This window comes from Ochlerotatus camptorhynchus, unplaced genomic scaffold (genome assembly GCF_037179485.1).
Source record: "Ochlerotatus camptorhynchus isolate MF236.1 unplaced genomic scaffold, CSIRO-AGI_Acam_v1.1 ptg000137l, whole genome shotgun sequence".
Lineage (NCBI taxonomy): Eukaryota > Metazoa > Arthropoda > Insecta > Diptera > Culicidae > Ochlerotatus > Ochlerotatus camptorhynchus.
In genome coordinates this window covers 1792397-1816584 of record NW_027040627.1, presented here as the reverse complement: position 1 = coordinate 1816584, position 24188 = coordinate 1792397, and the positions used below count along the sequence as shown (strand labels likewise).

Below are 24188 nucleotides of genomic sequence, written 5' to 3'. Positions count from 1 at the left end.
TCTTAGGGTGAAAGTCTTAATAATAACGAAAAGAATGAGATTAAAACTTTAATGGTCATCTAAATTATAGACTTAAAAATAATTGGCCTTAAATGTCAATTATTGCCAACATTGAACCGTTTTATTCCGCATTTAAACTGGGTCATTTTCAAAAACACCTCGCACAGTGGACAGAGGGAAAAAATACACACTTGAGCAACTTTTGTTTCAATCACAATTTATCATCCGCCACTCAAAAGTACCATTGCAGCAGTCGAATATTCCCCGACTAAAAGATCCCGCAGTGAAAAGGTCTTGAAGAAAACCGATGAAGAACTTGAGATCCGAGCAATGGATGTTTCGAAAAATGGTTTTTCTCGGTTTTCCTGGTCAATAATTCAAAAATATCCCAAAAATAAATCATGATTTTTGTCAACCAGTAATCCTAAGAAACTTTTTCGCCAATTTTAAATAATTATAAATTCAATCCTGTTTTTTTTAAATAATTTAAAATAAATTTATCATATGCTCCAATGAGTGTTTTGGATTAATATCGGTTCAAATCAAATAAATTTCTTATAAAACTTAAATCTCATGTTAGAAAATTTCAACAAACCCCTCCTCCCCCCACAAATTAGGTAACTGCAAAAAATTTGTATACCCCTTCCCTCCCATATAACCTCACATAATTTGTCGATGATTCCTACGATGATTTGAGCACAATTTTGATCCTAACATGATTTTAAAATCAAAAATTGCCATATCCGCTGCAGGGCTGATAGCAGTGTTAAGAATAAAAACCCGAATTTATCCACCTATGGTGTGATCAGACCCTTCTTACTTATTCAAGTTTATTTATTTTATTGTCATTATCAGTGACCAAGCCCCCCACCCCCGTGTCATCCAGTGACGCTACGCCACTGCCTGGGGGTAGCCGGAATATATCCGGGTGTAGTCTATTTGGTGAGGCTACCAATTACCTTATCATCGTATTTTAATGTGATTTAATGGGTTTTAATTCAATTCATATTCAAGTAACTTCCCCGGGGTACCCGGAACATGTCCAAGTGTGTCTTATGTGGTCTGGAACACTTAACACGACTTGCATTGATTTTATTTTTGAATTCTGTAGTAATTTGATGTGTCGCATGATGGTTTTAATACGTTTTCCGTTAAATCCAGCGTGAAGGCCCATATTCACAGGATCTTATTCCAGCCATATCTCCGGAACCGGTTCACCGATTCCAAAACCGTTCAATAGCGTTCAATGGGACCCCAAGACCTATCATTTGGCGCCGAGTCTGTCCAAATCGGTTGAGCGGTTGCTGAGAAACGTGAGCGCATTCATTTCGTTACATACACACACACATACACACATACATACATACACACATACACACGTACACACACACACAGACATGTTCCGATCTCGTCGAGCTGAGTCGAATGGTATATGATGGTTTTGATACGTTTTCCGTTAAATCCAGCGTGAAGGTCCATATTATCCGGATCTTATTCCGGCCATATCTCCGGAACCGGTTCACCGATTCCAAAACCGTTTAATAGCGTTCAATGGGACCCCAAGACCTATCATTTGGCGCCGAGTTTGTCCAAATCGGTTGAGCGGTTGCTGAGAAACGTGAGCGCATTCATTTCGTTACATACACACACACATACACACATACACACACATACACACACAGACATGTTCCGATCTCGTCGAGCTGAGTCGGATGGTATATGACAATCGGCCCTCCGGGCCTCGGATCGATAGTCGGTTTTTCAAGTGATATCTATACCCTTCTTTGTAAGAAGGGTAAAAATAGTGGATTAGTGACTAAAATCATTTAAAAAAGTTACCAAAATGTGACTTAAACAAAATCAGAAAACTTTCAGAAATATAATCATGCAAATTTATTTGTCAGTCATCTAAAAAAGGTAAGCATTGATTTCGTTTCTGTACGCATTCGTCAAAAGTTTATATTGCAAGATCTTGCACAACTTAAAACAAGATTAAAAACTAACAACACTGTGTAACACGACTTTCAATAACTGAGATATTTTACCATATTTGAAATTGTTATGGTCTCCTGAATTAAAGTCTAGAATAAATCTATTCTCTAACGCGTAACGCTTTTTAGATATGAACTATGATGATCTTTAGGCGATCTGCAAACTTGCATCACGAAGGTGCTCCGCGTTTGCTTAATTATCTCAAAAGAAGACATTGCCTAATTATTAGAACTATTTCCAAAATGAGGAATGAAACGTCGAGATAGCATTTTAAAATATTAAATTATATACTATAGATACCCAAATCAAATTACTGAAAAAAGCATAATTCTTCTACAACAGGATTTGCTATTCATTCTACTGGGCCGAACATCTACTGGACCGAACAAGGTTGAATTAATCATTAGGTCGGCTTGGGATAGCGACATTATAAAAGTGTGCGTTTTATTTTTCATAGTTCAATGTAGCAGCTATACATTTGTAAGTATTATGCTTATTGTAAGACTATTGTTTCAGTCTTCCTTTTTATCATAGGCCATTTCTCAAACTTTTCTTTTACATGAGCCCTGTTCCCATTTTAAGTATTTGGTTGCCAAATTGCATTTCCACCCTTTTTCTTCAGTATATGCTTCACATTTGACCAGTATTCCTCAATTGTCCCTTAGTTCCGGAGAGTATTGGCCGGATTCATCTCCTTGGGAACCACTGTGACGCAATTTTCGCTGTACCTCTGTTTGGTGGAATTTGAGTAGTGGCAGCTTGCCAAGTCCAGCAAGAATAGGCAATCCACCTCATGCTGCTCTAGAAAAGACAGTATTCTTTTCCGTAGGCACTCCTCCTGGTAAATTTGCTGGTTCATGGTCCCAGTTGTGTGTGTGTGTGTGTGTGTGTACAATCTAACCCCCACTGTCCGGCAGTGTTATTATGGAAGAAAACTGCTTTCTATTACCCTTCAATTAAAGCAGGTTTAGTCCAGGAGTTAGAAGGTGTTAGCTCTATTGCAGCTCCAGTGACCCATTTCAGAATGCCTGGTAATTCACGACCACTCCGAGGTCACTTTTACTTACAATAAGCCCCGCATGTTCACTCTACCTTTATCAAATGGATAATGGTATCATAAACACACTTCCAGATTCAAAAAATATTATTTCCAAATCTGGCACGTATATAGTTTTGAAATTAGTTTAACTGTAATAAAACGGTCCCAGTTTCACTTTTAATCCCACAACTGCAGATTGCTTGCAAGACAAGGAACTTTTTGGGGAATTTCAATTTCTTTTTGATTTTATATTCATCCGGGGCACTCTTCCGGTCAACCGAGGTATGAAATTATTGCCCAGAAATTTGATCGAAAACTGCCAGGAGCGGATAAACCGGTATTTTCGTTTTGAGCGCGCAAGATATACACTCTTAGCTTGATTAAGAAATTTTGAAAAAAATAAACTCAAAAAATGCCTTTATGGCAACATATTTAATGTGTCTACATTTTTTCGTGTTCAACCTTTAAAGCTTATAAACTGTTTTAAACTGGAAAAAAAAGAATAAGACATGATGAGTCAAACATCGAGTGGTCGGAATTGTTTATGCAAGATACCAGGAATTCATAAAATCCTTGAACTTCAATTCATAAGATCCCTGACGAGATTTTGGATCATTTGACATTTGACAGACTGACAAACAATCTTAACATTATGGAAATAAGAAAGTTTTCAATACATTTTAACTTGAAAGGCATCGAACTCCAGACGAAACTAGAACTGCACTAACGTTCATACTGGCGACCACGCTCTGATGAGACAACGAAACCTTACCCCAAGTTCCTCCCCTGATCCTTTCTTTCGACAATGTACCTCTGTAACCTCGAGTAAGCCGCGAGTATTCGCCCCAACTCCTACTAGACATAGAATTAAGTGAATTTTGTTACAACAAACAATGAACTACCGGCTCCGTAAAGCTAACGCGATTGAGCCTTGCAAATAAACGAGCTAGTTATATTATGCAGCGTTTGGTGGGGCAAGGTGGAGCTCAAGTCAATCTCTAGCCGAGTAATGGCTGAATAGTCTATGCGGACCACTTGAACGCCATGGGAAAAGGAAGGGATTGCAGAGGTCGAGTATTGGGGGGTTTTGAGGAAATGACACGTAGTACTAGATTTGTGCTGCAAAATGTAAAGCAACCGAAAATCCATTTCCCAACGATTCATCCTTTCACATATATACCAAATTGATATTTTAAAATTAACCATCAAAATAAACAGACAATATATGAAAAGGCTAATTGTCAGTTGCTATAAAGGCTAGTTGCCTCCCTAAGCGGACGGTGGGAAAATTTTAGATTGCATGCACAAGTGCAGGTACTTAATAAAGCATGGATCATAATTGATTAGGTAGATTAGAGATTTCAAAAAATTATTAAATTAGGCTAATGAGATATCATAATCATCAAACGAATTTAAATAAGAAAATTTAGACAGCCTAATAACATTAAGTAGATTAACAAAAAAGTTAGGATGCGGGGGGCATCCTAACTTTTTTGTTAATCTACTTAATGTTATTAGGCTGTCTAAATTTTCTTATTTAAATTCGTTTGATGATTATGATATCTCATTAGCCTAATTTAATAATTTTTTTGAAATCTCTAATCTACCTAATCAATTATGATCCATGCTTTATTAAGTACCTGCACTTGTGCATGCAATCTAAAATTTTCCCACTTGAAAGCTGTTTTTTAAACGTTCACAATTTATTAAAATAATTACAGATCTTTCACGAGATGTGTGCTTTACAATCAAAACAACTCGTTCACGTAGGAAAAAGCAGGAAATACAAACTCTTCAAGATGTGTAACTAAATATCCGAAGCCGCAAAATAACATCCACTACTGTGCCCACGAAGAAAACTTTTGTTTTGTTTCAAAATTTTACACTTTGCGTGCCAACAGTGATTTTCGAAAGTATTGCTACGCTTTCAAATTCGATGCTGCATCATAATACTTTCATTCATAACTTATGAGAAGTGTCAATCTTTCCTACTGTGGCTGTTGCATTAAAGGTTGCAAATACTCATTTCAGCTAAAATAATGTTTTTCGGAATAATAAAACCAAAAGATGGTATGATGGCATGTTTTACTTGTAACTTACAAGAAGAGGTTACAAAGTATGCGTTTGAAACATAAAACCTGTAAATTTTGCTTTCTATGAGTCACAATCAGCGATTTGCTGATCGCTGAGTGAGTGAGTGAGTGTGTGAAACATCGCCGATTTGGCTCTCATGAAGTGAAATAAACAGGTTTATTTTATTCCTTGGATTTGTTTTCCGTCGATCTTGTTTTCCGTGCTGAGTACCAATGCTACCGACGCCAAGAAGGCAGCTCCCACACCTGGACCCTACCTATCGACCCATCAACTCATGAACCGGGGACCAACGGCTTTACTTCCTATCCGAAGGAAGGCGTGATCAGAGATGTTATGCCTTAGAACATCTCGGCGGCTTCAGCTGGGATTGAACCCAGGCCTGCTGGAGTGAGAGGTAATCACGCTTACCACTACACCACCGGCGCCGCTGACTAAACAGGTTTAATATGCCAAACAAATTCTTTGAAACCTCTTCTTGTATCCTACTAATTCAAAATATGATCATGGCATATAATTATTTCATAATTTAAAAAAAAAACATTGTTTTAGCAGAAATGAGTATTTGCAACCTTGGTTTAATGGACTTAAAAAGTAACCCAAGATTCTGCGACATGATTTTTTTTGATCTTTATACTAATATTAAAGTTAGCGGGTTTCAAAGATTTTGCAAATAGAAATTTGCAAATTAGAAGGCCTTTGAAAAATATCGAGAGCCTGAAAAATTTCCCAGACCATTTTTGACAACATCAAATTTGTAAAACTAGCCTGAATATTGAGTCGAGATTTTTTCTCTAAATCTCACAAAATTTGCGATGGGTGAAATGTGACAATTTCGAGATCACAAGAAAGAGAAAAAAAAAACAATGAAATTTTATAACCTGGTCAAATTTTGAAGTTAACGGACTTGATTCTCTACATCACGGAATTGAAATAACAATCAAAATATTAGTGATTCCGTCAATATCAATTGGACAGCTGTTCGCAGCACTTCTTTTCAAGCTTTACACACTGATTTTATTGTTGTTGTATTGTTTAAAAAATTATTTGTTAAGGCTCAATCGAATTAACTTTACAGAGCCGTGGATTCTTGTTCACTATACAAAACATCTTAAAACTATAGTCAAAAGGTACAACACAATAAACACTTTATCTTCCGCTGTCCAAAAAGCCTCCTCCATCAGAACGGGATCCACTTCCAGTGGTTTCGTAGTATGGCAGTATCGCCAACGCGGGGCAAAGCGCTTCCATTGCAGCAATGGACGCAAAACGTGGTCAGCACTCACACACTCATCACGAAACGGTTGCTATTCGAAATTGACGAAGCATCGACCGAAAGAACTGCTGATGAAGAACAATGAGGAGGACCACACAATGGTTGCTGCCGAGTAAACAGACGATCGCGTAACACACATCGAGGGTAGTCTGCTTCTGTCGACAGCCGAGTGAAGACTGACACACTGATTTTTAATGAACCTGAAAGTTCATAAAATTCCGAAGACATTTTCGTATGATCCTAAGGAAATCTATGGTACATTTGCTCCAAGTTCCAAAGGAATATTTGAGTAAATCCAAACATCGAAACATTTTCAAGATTCCGTACACAGAAATTCAAGATCAAAGATTCAAAAAAAAAATAATATAATATTATTCACAAAAGGAGTCAAAATCCATCTTGGCTGAACATAAAAACCAAATTTTAACAAAAATACGTAGCTTTGTCAATTTAAACCTGGCTTTGGGTGTGCTTAAAAAAATAATCATCACATATGAATTCAGCAAGGTCAATTCTATAAAATCTCAGCATAACTTTCAAAGGACAGTATCAAAATCCAACTTAGCAGAAAAGGAAAACCAAAAAAAAACCTTTTCGAATTACAAACCCGGTTCAACCTTCACGTATGGATTCAGCAAGGTCCATTCTAAAAAATACAAGCCTATTTTTCAAAGATATGAGCCAAAATGCAATTTGGCAGAACCAAAAAACCAAATTTCTATGAAAAAACCCAAATTGATCCACCGGGCAGGTGAATAGAACCTTTGTTACCCAGTATAATCTCGTTTTTGATATTATCCATAGATATACGAGGCCTTAGAGGATATTTTTTTTTACTGGTCGCATTTTCTGCACTGCTCAATTGAACAGCAATTATTATTCAATAATCAATTGATTTATGTCCTCACGTTAATTTTCTAACATGACAATAATTTTAAGATATAATTGTGGCTTATCTATGAGGAGCTGATATGAGTTTTACGTAGTGCAAAGTATATATAAATCACTTTCTTCTTCTTGGCTTACAACTGGAGCTTTATTACTTTATTCTTTATCTGCTTTATTGTGCTCTACATACTTTAAGCACAATCTTATTATATACAATACATAACAATAAAGTTAAATAATCAATCAGCCTAATTCTCTTAATCGATATTCTCTTTCGCGAATAACCCGAGTGCAATTGAATTTCCCATTCAGTGTGTTGATTTAAGCTTTATTTATAGCTATATTTATAGTTTGGCGGATAGAATTTCAATCTATCAAAAAGCGGAACAAATTCAATATATTGTAGACCAACAATTGAAATGGTACTATCACGTTTTATAAACAAAACGTTGATTATTCTTTCCTAGCCAATCGAACGCAAATTACCGGCATCATCGGATAGAGGAAATTTTCCCCAAAGATGGTGTTAGTTTGCGTAGGCGAGTCTTAAGTCACGAGAAAACGGGTTCCGAAAGTTTTGTTCGCAATAGCTGATGTGCTCTTTTCTCGTTTCTCGATGGTCGTGATTTGACAGTTCAATTGGTCAAACAGATATTTGACAGCTCAATTAGTTCGCGAGATTCTATCCGGCATTCTATGAATATAGCGACTATAAAGCTAACATCATCTTCTGTCGAACTGTCTTGTGAGCTTAGCGAGAAATTCATTTATGTTGCCGTGGTTAATCAACGAGAAAGTCGATGAAAAGAATCGATCAACGAGGATAGGCCCTTTTTTCTTAAAATGAACACATGAATAATACTCGCGTAACATTTGAGACTTTTGTACACAAAACTTGTTAAGCCCTTTTCGCGTGAACCGAATATGTACGTCTACGCAAACTTACAACACCATCGGGTAGGGTGTACATCGGTTCTTGTGAAAAGGGCCTTTTTGCGAATTTTTATGTGTCCCACACATGAATTTTTGCAATGTGATAAACAAATGATATATATCTATATATGTCGGACACATAGTTCTTATGTGTACACATCAAATTCATGTGTAACCACACATACTATTCATTTGACTCATACATATCATGTGTACTTCTGGGTGGATTCTGTTTATGTGTGGACACATGAAAATCATATGATATTTTACATGGAAAATTACCAATAAAAATGTGTTGATATTTAACAGTGTAGCAAATTGTTGATAGCTCCTGTTCAAATGTTACACGAGCATTATTCCGGTATTCATTTACAGTAAACAGGGCCACGCTGTTATGTCAATTTTTTTCAGCAGATTAACATAAGTTTACCCGTGAACTCGGCAGGAGCTGATCTGTGAGAGATTCACGATGTACCAGTTCTAATAGCGATTTTTTAAAATGAGGGTGATATATAGACCAAGGTTTAAAGCGTCAGTTACACTATCCTCCTTGTGAATATTATATATATTATATAATATATAGAGACCAAGGTTTAAAGCGTCAGATACACTATCCTGAACAAAAAAATGCAGGATGCACGCTATTTCTAAACAACTAGGATCTACTCATATCCCCCAAAATTGAGTAAACAAAGTTGGGACTGACAAGATGGCGAATGAACACCTGAATCCGAATGTTAATTTGTTATCTTGTCAGTCACAATCTAGTTCGCTCTATATTGTTTAGCCCTAATTCTAATGGAAATGAGTAGATCTTACTTAAATTCGGATTGTTTAGAAATAACGTGTGCAGACAGGTGGAAAAACTCTCTGCACACGGCCAACGAGATCAACCCAAATTTGATTTTATTTTACTCATTAATCGCAATAAGTGCGATTTACTTCATGTTTTTTCCAGTTTGTTCGCACTTTTTCAAGGAAAAAATGCCAGAGTTTTAGCGATTGGATTTTCTTGGTCTATTGGTACTACTACTAGACTGTGTAAAATTTTGGTAAATTTTCCTCATTTTCCAGAAGCTTATTGAGGCTTTTATTTTGGTTGATCTCATCGGCCGTGCACAAATATGAAGGGACAACATCTGACTGGTCTTATAGAGCTTCTCGACGTCAAATCGGCGCACATTACTGTACAATTTAAATCCAACGAGTGCGAGCAAAAGGGAAACACATTAGTGGGAAAATACACCGTCGATTCATACATGTGTGATAGATAGAGAACGACGACTAAGCATCGAAAAGGTCTATTGGAATATGTAGGGTAGGATGGTTCAAATCGCACCCCTGGCGTGAAATGGCCCTGCGCTGTTTTTCATAGTTTTCCGATTGTCAATTCGTGAATTTAAAAATCAGCATTGCTAGTTCAGTGCTTGAACTAACATTCTGGCACATGATATTTCCAGAATTAGTAATGGATAAGCATCGAAAAACTGCACGGGGCCATTTTACCTCAGGGGTGCATTATGGACTATTCTCCCCTACATTCCACGATTTTGCGTACGATTTCTTCTTCTCATCATAACGCCCAAACTAAACATAAAGCCTTCTTCTGACTTAAAAAAAAAAAAAAAAAAAAACAGGGGTTAACCGACATGCATGTATCAAGCATATTCTTGATTTATTATTGCAGGTATCATACGATGTCGTAATTAAACTGTCGAGCCAGATCGCGCCGAGTTCTATCGATTGAGAATGTTTTATACAGGTGAGATAGCTTGTGTGGATGGCTATCGGGAGCAGACGGCAGGACGTGTGAAAATCGATTCTAATACCTATGTTACGCTAGTAACAAAGGTAATAAGGCGGAATCTCGAACACCAAACGTCAAATCGGTATGAAATTTTTTCTGCAGGTAGATATGGATGAGGTCTTTCCATTGCTGCAAATTTCACGTTGATGGGATGTACCGTTGATTTGTAAAAAATCGTTAACTAAAATCTTTCTATCCTGTAAATCTCCGGAACCGGAAGTCAGATCGGTATGAAAATTTTTCCCCAAGTAGATATGGATGAGGTCTTTCTACTGTTAAAGAAATCATGTTGATAAAGTGTACCGTTGATTTTTAAAAAATCATTCACTAAAATCATTCTGGCCTATAAATCTCCGAAACCGGAAGTCAGATCGAGAAAAAATTCAATAGCGATCAATGGCGCTATGGGGCCTATCGAACGAGATATCAACCACATTGATCGCATGAGCCATCTCGAAAAAAGCTTGCCTAGATGAAACGCGTCCACAGACGCACATACAGACATCAGCAAATTTCACCTTGCTGGGTCGATTTTTCATATTCAATTTGATTCTACGATGTCGTAATTAAACTGTCGAGCCAGATCGCGCCGAGTTCTATCGATTGAGAATGTTTTATACAGGTGAGATAGCTTGTGTGGATGGCTATCGGGAGCAGACGGCAGGACGTGTGAAAATCGATTCTAATACCTATGTTACGCTAGTAACAAAGGTAATACAGATGGATTCAGCAATTCGGTAAAATCCACTCCTATTTTTCAAAGGAAGGAGCCGAAATTCAACATGGCTGAACAAGAAACCCAAATTTCTATAAAAATACGTACTTTTGAGAATTCAAAACCAGTTTTCTAGATAAATTGCACGCTTCAAAAAATTTACCATCAGGTATGGATTCAGAAAAGTCCATTCTATAAAATTCAAGTCTATTTTCAAAGATCGGAGCCGAAAGTCAACTTGGCAGAACAGAAAATCAAAGTTTTTATGAAAATACGTACTTTTGTGAATTTAAACTCGGTATTCTCAAAAATTGAAGAAATTCAACCCTCACGTATGGATTCAGCAACTTCTATTAAAATACAACCCTATTTTTCAAAGATAGAAGCCAAAATTCAGTTTGGAAAAACAGAAAAATTAATTTTCTATGAAAATACCTTCTTTTGTCCTTCCAGGTATTCAGCATGGTTCGTCCTTCCGGTATTCAGCATGTTCCATTCTACAAAATCCAAGCACAAATTTCAAAAGATTGAACCGAAATCCAACCTGGCTTCAAAACCTATGAACTCACAAAGGTCTATTCCATAACATCCAAGCCTGTTTTTCAAAGGACGGAGCCAAAATCCAACTTGGCTGATCAAGAAACCCAAATTTCTATAAAAATACGTACTTTTGTGGATGTAAACCCAGATTTCTCAACAATTGTGCTTGCTTTAAAAAAAATCTACCATCAGGTATGAACACACAAAGGTCCATTCTTTAAAATCTCAGCCTAATTTTCAAACGATGTGAATCTCACAAGAACGAGGAAGGGATCTAAGGGAGCGAAATCTACGTTAAAAGTTAGGTAAATCACTTCAGGAAAGCTCAGACTAACATTCAATATAATTCAATCACTGAACAGAAAAGTTTGGACTCCCTAAGGAAGGTTTTGAAACACTTCAGAAAAGGTTGGACACCATTTGGAAAATTTAAGCTAAAAAAATTGTCGGTTCACTTCGGAAAACTTTCTACACTTTCACTAAGCACTTTCACTCCTTGCCAAATGCCAAAGCAGTTAACAAAAATCTGGAGCTCACTTAGGAAAATATCAAACCCGTTCTGACTAGTTTGGTTTCAGTTCGGAAAAAGTTGAATCAATGCAGGAAACCTTGGATTCATTTAGGAAAAGGATTAATCAGCTAATGTTGCCTCACTTCAGAAAATGCGAAACCAATTCTTTAAAGATTGGATTTGGAATATGTTGAATCATGTCAGGAAAGTTTTGACAACATTAAAAAGGATTGAATAACATAACAGAAAAGTTTAGACTCAGTTAGAAAAATATTGATGACTTATTCGAAAGTTTGAACTCACTTCAAAAAAGTTCAGACTCAGTTTTGAATCTGCTTTGAAAAGTGTCACCTCAGTTAGGAATTTCCTGAATCGTTTCTGATTTGGTCTCACTTCTAAAAATTTAAACCAATTTTGAAAAGATTGGATTTAGCTCGAAAATTGTTGAATCACTGTAGAAAAGAAGTGAATCATTAAATATCATTGCAGAAGGTTTGTAAGTTAAGAAATGTAGATCTAATGCAAAAATCTGGCGACTACGGTGGGCTGGGCACATCGTAATAATGTCGGATAACGACCCACTGAAAATGGTTCTTTGTAGTGGTCCGATTGGGACAAGACGAAGATGTGCGCAACGAACAAGAGGGATCGATCAGTTGCCAAAAAAGATTAGGAATGATGTTCGATAAAATCCGTTTTCAACAACTGAAACCGGCTGATCCGATTTCAAGGACCTGTCATGCCGTACTGGTCATGTGCCAATTTATGTGAAAATTATTTAAAAGAACAAGGTGATACAACAACAAAAACAACAATAACATAATAAAATCTAGCAAAGCGAGTATCGATACTCAAATGAATTTGCGAAAAACATATATACACTGAAAGTTTTATTTTATTTCCCCCTTGGTGATATTCCAAAATTTTGAGGGGGGGGGGGGGTGACAAAAGAAAAACTTGATATTTGTTCCGGCCTAAATGGAGTCAACTGAACAAAGTCCGTATATATGCCGAATAAACTTTCTAATTTCAGACTTATTCGCTGATTTTGAACTTTTACTAAACAGTTCCGTAGTTAAAAATTATCGAAAGCCGGATGCCTGGCTTAGTTTGCTCTGTTGTGGCATGTTCCAATATATTTTTCCATATGAAACATTTCAATGAACTTGGGTTGACTGGAGAACGAGTTTAGTGTAATTCGAACACAGGATTATACGACAAATCCAAATAACAACCTCGACAAGTTTTGGTTTTGGTTAAGTTTTATAATTAGTTCACTGAACTTCAGGGGTAAATCTGAAGATTACTAATGTAACATTCCAATGCAGGTCAGGATAGATTCTGAGCAGATTGATGAACAACCAGCAATGATCTATGTTGAATATCAAAACATTTTAACGGTGTTATATAAGGATTTAATTTATTTACTCACTAAAATTACCTAGACAAAGTTAAACTTTTTTTTAACTCTCTATAGGACCTATTCAAATGTTCATATAGAATTTATTCATTACTTTTAAATAATTCGATATCGCTTTCTAATACTCTGCTTTATATATATAATGTGCAATGCTACTGCAATTGTAACAGCTTTTAGAATAATAAATTACACGCTTATCATAACATGTTCTATATTATGTCAACATTAATAAAAAAAACTTTTCTTATTGCTTTTCAGGTGAGTGAAGCGTATTCTTAACATTGACAGTGATCTTATTGTACAGCATTGATCACTCATTCGAATGAGACTTATGCATAGTGCACGTAATTGAAGGTGTTGTTCATAAACAGGTAAGAGGGGAAGGTGTATTATAAAACATTTCTTAAAATAAGTCCACGTTGTTAGAGGACTACACCTTTGATATCAATCAACCAAGATTGGAGATTACCGTTTTCATAAATAACGTACCATTTAAAACGGTGAGGAAGGGGGGGGGGGGATGGTTTGAAATTGTGGCTGGACATGTATTAGGAAAACCAAAAACGAGGGTCCAAAATTGGTTAAAAAAAATAAACTACGTCATTTATGGATGTTCCTTAACAACCAATTCATAGAAAACCGTGACAGAACGAGAGCAGACTGACGACAGCATTTTATGGAAAAGTCACGACGAAGCGTCACATATTATCATCAAACATTCACAGATCACCCAATGTCTACTCGCGCCCAAAATAGTATCATCCACTTTTGCCTCCTGTGAGAATTGAACTCACGACCGCTGGTTTACAAGACCAGCGCTCTGCCAACTGAGCTAAAGAGGCTTATAAATAGAACGGACGCTGGAACAATAAAGCAGTCGATGACGGAGGAAAGTGCCTGTCTCACATGTGGTTGAATCCGAAAGAATTGAACAATTGTTCCAAAATCCCCTGTGATTAATTGCCTGAATTCAAAATAAATTGAATTAATTTAAGAAAATCACTCCTCTTTCGACTTGGGCGATAATTTGGAATGCACCCATACGGGTGCTTTTTGATAGATTATCATCAATTCTGTAACCTGTTTTATAGTTCTGAAAATGGGTTACGGCATTTAGATTTACTCAATGTAAAGCATTTTTATATGATTGATAACGAAACATGCATTGATACATTAGGGATCATGCAATAAATACGTAAGAATTAAGGGACAAGAGTGTGTTTAAAATGTTCTTAGGATGTCTTACATGGAGGAGAGGACCTTCGAAATATCTTACGTACACACTTAGAAAAAATCATGTAAAGTTAGGTGCTCTGACACTGACATTTACGAGTGTCAATATTGACTCAGCTCAATCAAACGTACTTTTTGTCGAGTAACGAACGCCTCGGAGCCCTTAATTTTACATTACATGTTAGTTTACGTCAAAAATGGATTCCGTCAAGCGTAAAATTAGTTATTTTTAAGTATGTATGAATGAAGAAAACCAACCAAAACATGTAAATATTCGCTGTATTTAAGATCTTACTACCGAGAGAGGTGGGATGAGGGCACATCGAAGAATTTCGAAAAACAACTACTTTTAGTTAAGAAGTACATTTATAGTGAAATGTTGTGCCACATGAAAACAGTGATAAAGGGGAAGTGTGCCAGTTGTTTTTTTTAACTTTATTTAAGATATTTTTAGCCGAAGGCTAGTTCATCTCTTCGTGTCAGTTGTGGTACTAGTGCTCCTAATTTGGCATACGGCTTAATTTATGTTTAAAATAAGACTTTCCATATTTTTCAACGTAGACATACAGTGATTAACTTCCTGTGGAAGAAATTTTGAATATTATGAAAAATTTAAGGTTTTATGCCATATGCCCAATTAGAGGACCACTAGTGCCATAACTGATACACTTTCCCTATGCTAAAATTCTTTAAAAATGTTTTCGATTGAGTTCATAAAAGGTAGCGACCACAACAATCACTAATTTATATTCGTACAACCACAGAACGTGCGAACATAAACGACTCTAGCAAAAGTAAACAAATCGCTCGTCCAATACAGCAGGATCACCAATTAGACCACCTGGTCCGCGGTGTTCAGTATTCTGAAAGGCTGCCATTGTGGGCAATCAATCTCCGAAGGTTATACAATAGCCGGTCCGCCAGTGGTCAGCAACAACAAAGGCAGGCAGATTTCCACTGCTGCTGCAGCTGATCCAGTTCTAGTCTTTCGCTCAAAGCGCTTGCGAAAAAGCGTGCAAACTTCAATTCTATCCTACACATGAAGTCGCGTACCTGTATCTACAATTGCGTCGTGATCCGTATTCATCTCAGAGAGGTACGCAGATGCAGGCAAGGGATTTAAGTTGAATTCAAATATTTAATAAGCAAGAAATAAGCATGTTCTTCTAAGCCGTTACTACAGACACCTATGTCTTTGGGGATCATTATTCGATGGACAGATCGTGTCCGCAGCTACGTTCCATTCTCGAAGGACCCGTCTCACGACTCCAGCTCACTGTCTGTAACGTTGGCGCCGGATTCTAAGTGTGACCAGCACACTGGCACGACCTTCGATCTCTTCTCGACTTAAGCGCGCGACCTCCTATTGAAAACAGATTTCTATTCCATTTCGCGCATGAAATTCCCCCTCATGTAGGTACGAGCCACACATCGCGCCTTTGCTAACCAATGTGAATTTAAATTCTATTGCTGCTGCTCTTTGACTCGCATTTAAACGGAATTAATTTAATTATTCTCGCGTCTACGTTTTAGCGTCCAGCAGATTTCGCGAACCATCGCGCGCGTGACTTTATAGAAGAACGCGCGTTACAACAGCAGCACCAATCATATTAATGATAAACGTTTAACGGTTATAGCAACACTCAGTCGTGCTCAGTTCGACTGTTCTACCGCGTGGCGTCTTACCGGCTTTGAGTGGCCTCATTTTCGTCACCCATTGGAGGTGATTTAAATTTGCAAGAAGAAAATCACGACTGTTTTTTCTAGTCCAATAAAGCAGCGTTACTGATTAGCAATGCTGGACAACAATAGCAAACAACCGAAAGACTCGGTTGAGTAGTGGGCCGAAGGAACGAGCCACTTTCTGTTTTTATTGTATTGTTGTATTAGTTAGTAAGAATAGACCCAAAAAAGAAATCAAAGGTGGGTTCGTCCGGGATTTGAACCCGGGACCTCTCGCACCCTAAGCGAAAATCATACCCCTAGACCAACGAACCCGTTGGAAATAAATTTGCTTGCAACGGTTTGTAACATGAAGTGGAAACTCGTTGATCGAGTTTTATCAGACATGTTGGTATTGTTGTTGACATGAGCATGATTGAATGGAATGTTTGAAGTTTGTATTGACTGGAAATAGAAAATGCATAGGGTAAGTGTACCAGTTAAGGCTATACGTTCATATTATGGTGTGTTAAATTTATGGTCTATGAGAATTCCATATGGCATAATTGGAACACACCATAATAGGAACGTATGTCATAACAGGCAGACCTACAGTAGCGGACAAAAGTATGTAACATCGTGATTTTTCTTACCTCTCAGAAAAAAGTTCAATGAGCTATAACTTTTCAGGATGTGCATCAAAATTTATCAAATTTGAGCTGTTGGTTGATAAATAGGTATGCATAAATCATCATTTTGAAATTTCCAGTATTTTTCCCATTTTCCCGGTTCAAATTCAAAATTTAATACAAAGTTGTTTAGAGCACTACTTCGTTGTAGTCGCCCATTTCCGTTCTATCGATCAGAAAAGATCAATAATATCAATGATTTCACCGTGCACAAATTAATAAAATAGGTTTGTTCCGATGCGTTAGTTCATTAGCTACAACATAAATCCTATTAGAGCGTATTGTATGAATATTTACGCTCATTGTTCTCAACACAAAAGAAGCGCACCTAGCGAATCCCCTAGGACGAAGAAAATCTAATGGCGTTTCAATGCGTTAGGATGGAATTGAAACTCGAAGAACGACTTTGGAATCAAAAAGCAGTATAAGCGCGGGTTGTGCTTAGTAGGACGGAAATTAGATCAAAAACCCTATTAAATGATTTTTTTACGTAACCAAATGCAAATCTGCGATGATATTTGTGGGTAAATTATCTTCAATATAGCAAAACTACAGGAATTATTTTTTTAAGTTGAAAGTAATAATTGAACGAAATGGCTCGCTTGAATAGGTAAAAAATAATCCATTGATCTTTACGACGTTTTGATGCATTGTATATGTTTTATAAACAGTTATCTCACAACTATGGGTCAGCTAAAATGATTGTGATTTTTTCAGTCCAGCTTCAGTCAACTGGAAGTGAACCTCAAATGTGGAGTAATTGCATGAAACATGTCAAGTATCAAGTTAACTTTTGGTTGACGTTTTTACTACACTCGCTTCGTTGTCGTGCACGACAGTCTATTTGTATTCGTACACTCATGCTCTATCGTCTTTTCCCTCGCACAACACAAACGGTAGTACAACATTCGAGAAAAAAGAAAATTATCAAATAACTATCATATGTCAATGTTCTAATTCATCAATTATGTGAAAATTAAACCATTTCCGAACAAATGTTGTTGTTGAAATGTCATTCCTAGAACATCATTGCTTACTATTTTCAAAATTCACGCAAGCAAAACATTAACATCGTTGCTTGTTGCTAAGCTGTTGAATGGTGAAACTAATGCCCTCGAACTGCTTGCAACGTTGAACTTTCGTGTGCCGAGCAGATCTCTTCGGAATACAACGTTCTTGCAATCAAGTTTTCAACGAACCATGCTTGGGAACAACGAACCAATATCAGCGTGTGTTCGTGCGTTTACGGCTGTCGAAGAGTTTTTCGAGTTCAATGAACCAACTGGACGGTTTGCAAATCGAATTAGGTCTGTGTTAAATTAATTTTAATTTTAGCTCTATTGTCAGATGAATTATATAAAATACAAATACAAATTAGCAGCTCTTGCTATGATCATGAGCATGATTGACCGCCCACGGTTGCTACTCTGTTATTGCCAGATCAGCTGTACTTACACATAGAACCAATAGACGATGTTTGGGACTAGCAATCATCCTCAATGTGTAAAAACTGGTGATCTCAAACTAGGCAATACCAGCGCCGGCCGCTTCCGAACGCAGGTCAAAAAAGGAATGGGTAGGACTGTGTTGACGTGACACTCGCTTTGATGGACAATTACAAATTAGCAGCTCTTGTTATGAGAAAAACTAAAATACATAAATACGTGACGGTCTTCGACCACACGACAGTGACTGTAATGTGACATTTGATTGATTTGATATTTAGCTTGTTTAGCAAATGTCGGGATTATCACTGAAATTGCGTCGAAAACGATAATTAGACCGAATTGTAAAGCATGAGAGATTGAATTAAGAAATCGTTTAAGAGGTCTAGGGAAAATTGTTGGAGATCTCGGAGTAAGAAAATTTTTGAACACTCGGTAGTCTGTACTAAAAGCAATCTTGAAAATAATGGAATTAAGCAAATTTCCAAGATTCAGGAGTTTCGAGATTTGTTAGGAGAATTATACCATGATTTTAGGAAGAGCTTTGAGTGTGTTGGTTTATTTCCTTTAAATTCTGTTTGACAGATACGCGTATTTCGTCTACTACTTGCAGACTTCATCAGTGCCAACTACTCAGCATCACTGAAGTATCCATCTTTTATCTACGAGTTATATACTATTCAATAGGTATTAAAAATCAGCAGGTATCCACTGCTATGTCACAATTTAACTAACCAGGTGCCTAAATTTAGTCTCCAACAGGTAGATGTATGCTACGATGTGTGGTTTTAGGTAGCATGCTAAAGAGTCTCGAGTCTCCGTTTACTTGATCTCTATTAAGCAATGTTTCTAAACTTTCTGCTACGTCTAGTTTCCAAGGCGAAGATACACTCCGCAGGATATTAATGTTATCCATACTTTGTCAAATTGTGCCCCTTTGTAAAGATATGTGCTGCAACCTTGGATTTAAATTCATAATGAAGTCCTTTATCCATCTCTTTGTTAGCCTTTTTTACCTCTGCGATGTGTTCCATAAACCTTGTTTCCAAAGTCCTTTTCGTCTGACCAATGTAGATTTTATTGCAATCTGGACAAGAGATTTTGTAGACTCCGGCTTTCATTAACACATTTATTGAATCTTTTGTTGATGGGAATGGTTTGAATTGCTTGGTATTACTCTCTTTGATTTGTTGGTTTCCTATAGATTTCGAAATTGAACGAAGACGTTTCCCTGATGAAGAGAAGATCTAAGAAGGGGAGTTTGTCGTCTCTCTCTTCTTCGTGAGTAAATTTGATGTCCTTGTGAACGTTGCTTATGGCCTCCAAAGTTTTCGATGAATCTTCCCTTTTGACAATGCTAAAAATATCATCCACGTACCTATACTAACACTTGGGAAACAAATTCATATTCTCCAAGGTATTTTCTAGGTTAACCATGAACAATGCAAGTAAAAATGGAGAAAGCGGATTGCAAATAGGAGCACCTTCAGTTTGTTTATAAAAAATTTCTCTGAAAATGAAATAATTTTGCTCCATACAAGTAAGTTTGAGATATGACCGAAATATGACATCAAATGAAACCATGACTTCATCTTCCTGAATCTCGCCTGATGCCTGAAGTTGATTAGCGAATTCCTGTGTGCTGTTAACTGAGCGAGTGGTAAAGGGTTTAGGCATATTTTGAAATTCCTTTACTAGCCATTTGGCAAGCTTTTGAGTGGGGGATCCTTCCGCCGAGACAATCTCCCTCATTTCGTTTCCTGGTTTGTGAATCTTTGGTAAACCTTTGATCCTAGGTAGAATAGGGTTTGAAACTTTCAATTGATTTGTAGTGTTGGCAATAAACGCCTTACACTCTTTCAACGTTTCATCCACATGTTTAACCATGCATAGAGGGGGGGGGGGGGGGGGGGTCAATCCTCAACTGTCTGTATGGGCCATTAGTAATTTTTTCCGTCATCCGATTGCCATTGAAGGGAATAAGAAATGCTTATCCCCCGAAGGCCAACCACCAACCGCCAGCTGTCTTCGAAATGTATTAACTGATTGAGAATGATTACGAGTCAATTCAACGACTTAAGGATTTAGTAGAAAATGGGTATCTCATGGGTGGAGTTCGGTGGTATCAACTCCAAAACTTGACGACTTTTTGCATTAATGACAGAGGCTTCATGGATCAACTTAGGATTGCCTTATGGGTCAACTCCGAAGACCTTACGGACTGGAATACACAAGGGTAACATTTTAAAGCGCTAGGCTTCATAATAGAGACTTTATAGATCATACCTGGAGGTCTTCTACAACTTTATAAGCATTACAAGATTAATAGTCACTAAAGAAATCATATTATAGGCCATAATAATAGTATTTTACAACAAACAACTCCAGTTGATATGTTGAACATTTACAAAGTGACAAGTCTTGAGATCTTGGAAAGATCATGGATCTTATTTGGCACATTTATAGATCTTTGGAGAATCACGACGACAAATATAAATAAAGAGATTTTGTCGATCGCCCTCTTAGTTCTCATAGGCCAACTCTGGAGGTCATTTGAGATTATGACTTACAATCATTTATACATGTTCCCTAACTACAAAGATGTACTGAAGAAAGCTTCCAATCGAATCTGATCCAATACCAACACAGCCAGTTCTTGAAGGATCCTGGAAAATGATGGAAATACCACCATAAATATTCATGTCTATTTGATATATGTGTGTACCTGTGTGTAATCTTGTGTACCTGATTAGCACAAAGTACAGAAATTATTTTTAATTTATCTCTGGACCAATCATCTCATGATTTTTTTTTAAGTTCGTTGATTGGGTACGGTGTCGAACATTTGCAGGCCAAGCATGATCGGGTATGCAAGGAGTTTGAGATCGGACATTTTTTAATTGGCATGAATTTGCTTCTCTATTTTCAAGTAGCTTCGTGACAAGATATGTCTCGGTTAGGTTTTATATTAACACCACTTTACTCGAAAAACTGTAGCAAAATAATTTAAAAAATGTTCATCCATCGACAACCAAAAGAAATTCTAAAAAATACTCTGTAAGCTATCTTGGTATGAGCAACGAGTGAAAGAAAAGAATAAATTTGTTTTGTAATTTTGAGGAATTTGATACTTTACCACAGTGAAAGCATAATATGAAAATTAAAACAGAAGTGTAGACAAATGAATATAATTATGTATATGATATAAAATTCATTGATTCCATGTAAAATTGAAAATGTTATAAGGGTTTAAATGATTCTTGAAGACCAAATTATGGCCTACAAGACTTTAACCAAAAATTTTACTTAGGATGAGTATACATTATCTTTCCCGGTGCGATTTGGGTTTTCCCGCATTTTTCCCGGTTTTCCCGTTTGGATGGACACCCTGTATATGGCATTTAAGGGGCAAGATGATTAAGAAAACCTCGGACCTGTTTCAATCGAAGATGCGATGCTTCAGAATAAATAACGTGGACATCTCGTACCGTACGTTCCGTTTTTGGTAATTATATGATTATTTGGTCGTTGGAAGCATCTACAAAGCTAGAAAGGTTGAGTGATGATTCATTTTCCACTGACGGTTGGGATATGAGCACAAGCTCTTTTTCTAGTCTCTTACGGTTATAGTAATGGTGCTCGGTTTCAAAGGTGTACTGAAAAAGCATTTAGAGGCCTTATAGAACACTTATAGGAGCAGTCTAGTACATTTGTGGGTCATTTCCAAGGGTACAAGTGATGAGATCTTGCGAAGCAAGTTCCGTGTGAAGATTATTAAAAAAATCTGAAGATCTTTTGAAATAAACCAGGCAACTTTTGGGACAAGTTTAGAGCTCTTGATGAGTCCTGATAAATCTGGAGATCATATAAGAAGTAGCTTACTCAAAATATATACATATTTTTTTATGTCGTCAATCAATCGTAGACCAATGACAATGAGTGCTTATTAACTATGTCTTATATATAATTGCCTGGCTAACCTTGAAAAGAATGCTTTTTTAGTGTTATTTTATTCATTGTTACATCAATTGATTGGGAATATGCGTTATAGCAGGACAAAATTCTATTCAAAGGCCCATTTTTAGCATAGTCTGTTCTTTGATTGTTAATGTAAAACAAATTCCTAATTCTCAGAGAACGAGTGGGAGCATACAAATTTATATGTTCTAAAATTTCCGGAACATTAACTCTTTGAGCAATAACATCATTAATAAATGTTAGCATGGCGAAGTCTCTTCGAATTTCCAGTCTATCTATATTTATTAACAAACATCGTGATTCATAAGATGGAAGTGGTAATCTCGTCCAACCTAATGTTCGAAGGACAAACAACAAAAACTGTTTTTGAACAGACTCAATGCGGTTTATATATGTATCCTGATACGGAGCTCACACTACGCTACAGTATTCAAGAAGAGGTCTCACATAGGCCACATACAATGTGCAGACTAAATCTTTTAATAAACCCTAGCATGGTACTTGCTTTATGTATAATGTTATTGTAGTGATCTACAAATGATAACTTAGAGCCGAGAATAATGCCTAAGTCCCTTACTTGATTACACCTTTCAACAGTTTTCTCACCAAATTGTGTCATTTACTGTGGCATGCTTTCTTTTAAACGATATATAATTACATTTACTAACGTTAAGCTCTAACAAATTCTTCTTACACCAAGTGTAAAAATGTCAACTTCTTGCTGAAATAGCTGCAGATCAGATGCTTTAGATATTTCCATGAAAAGTTTTAAGTCATCTGCATAAAATACTGAAACATGAAGCAGCTTCAAAATGTATTCTATATAATTGATAAATAAGATGAATAGTAGTGGACCAAGATGCGAACCTTGAGGCATACCAGATATTACATGAACGACAGACGACAATATTCCTTCAAATCTTACTCTTTGCGTTCTCCTTGACAAGTATGACTCGATCCATTGCATTAGCCTGGTATTAAGGGGAAGCTCACCGGCCCGAAAATAAAAAAATATTTTCGGTACCTTTTTTATTTTTCTAAAAATATTGGGAAAAGTTATCAAAAATCCAAGAAAATCAGTTTCTTCCTTAGATTTTTGTCAAAAATTACATGTAAAAATATTTTTTTCTATCCCATCATGAAAAAAAATTGGACTCTGAGAAAAACCGAAAAGTTGATGTTTTGTGGTTTTTTGAGTCCAACTTTATACCATAATGAATTATGAAACATGTTTTTGCACGTGAATTTTCTTTGAAAAATTAGAAAAAATGTGATTTTTTCTTAGATTTTTGATACTATTTTTCAATATTTTTAGAAAAATCAAAACGTAATTATTTTTTTCGGAGCGGTGAACTTCCCCTTAAAACCTAACTTGGATAACTTGAAAATCAACAGTGGTATATCCACTCTATCGAATGCTTTACTAAAATCATGTTTCTACGTAATTTCCCGTATCCATTACATTTAAAGCATATGTTACAAAATGTATCAAATTAGTAGCTGTAGATCGACCTTTAACAAATCCATGTTGTTAACTAGTAATGAGATATTATCTTGGGAAAATATGTTGGCATTTATGATGGACTCGAAAAGTTTAGGAATGGTTTAGCAACCCCGCGATAGTTTGTGATATCCGATTTTTCCCGTTTTTAAAAATATGGTTTAAAAATGATTCCTTCCAAATTTGGAGGCAGCATGCTGGCGTTCAACGATGAATTAAACAACCAAAATAAAAGCTTTACTAATTCTTTTGAAAGTGTTTTTAGAAGAATAGGTGGTAAGCCATCTGGACCAGCGCCTTTTGACGTATCCAAGGACTCAAGAGCATGCAAGATTTCTTTGATTTCTTTGTTAACTGTAATATCCGTCATTGGCTCCGGAAGATATGAAAAATATTGACAATCGCGATCATTTTCGTCATGAGTTGTGTAAATGTTCTGAAAAAAGTCAGCAAATAAATTACTGATCT

General features: G+C 36.6%; 2 protein-coding genes and 2 non-coding genes across 7 annotated transcripts in view; 1 reads left to right on the top strand and 3 right to left on the bottom strand.

The window, feature by feature from the left end:
- Nucleotides 1-24188, bottom strand: part of LOC135700502 (uncharacterized) — a 430325-nt gene that overhangs the window by 337561 nt on the left and 68576 nt on the right. The window lies entirely within an intron of this gene.
- Nucleotides 1-24188, top strand: part of LOC135700489 (uncharacterized) — a 325126-nt gene that overhangs the window by 235192 nt on the left and 65746 nt on the right. The gene's annotated exons all lie outside the window — the stretch shown is intronic.
- On the bottom strand, nucleotides 13982-14054 carry TRNAT-UGU (transfer RNA threonine (anticodon UGU)). The gene has a single exon. It is a non-coding gene; the product is annotated as a tRNA-Thr (tRNA).
- TRNAP-AGG (transfer RNA proline (anticodon AGG)) lies at nucleotides 16371-16442 on the bottom strand. The gene has a single exon. It is a non-coding gene; the product is annotated as a tRNA-Pro (tRNA).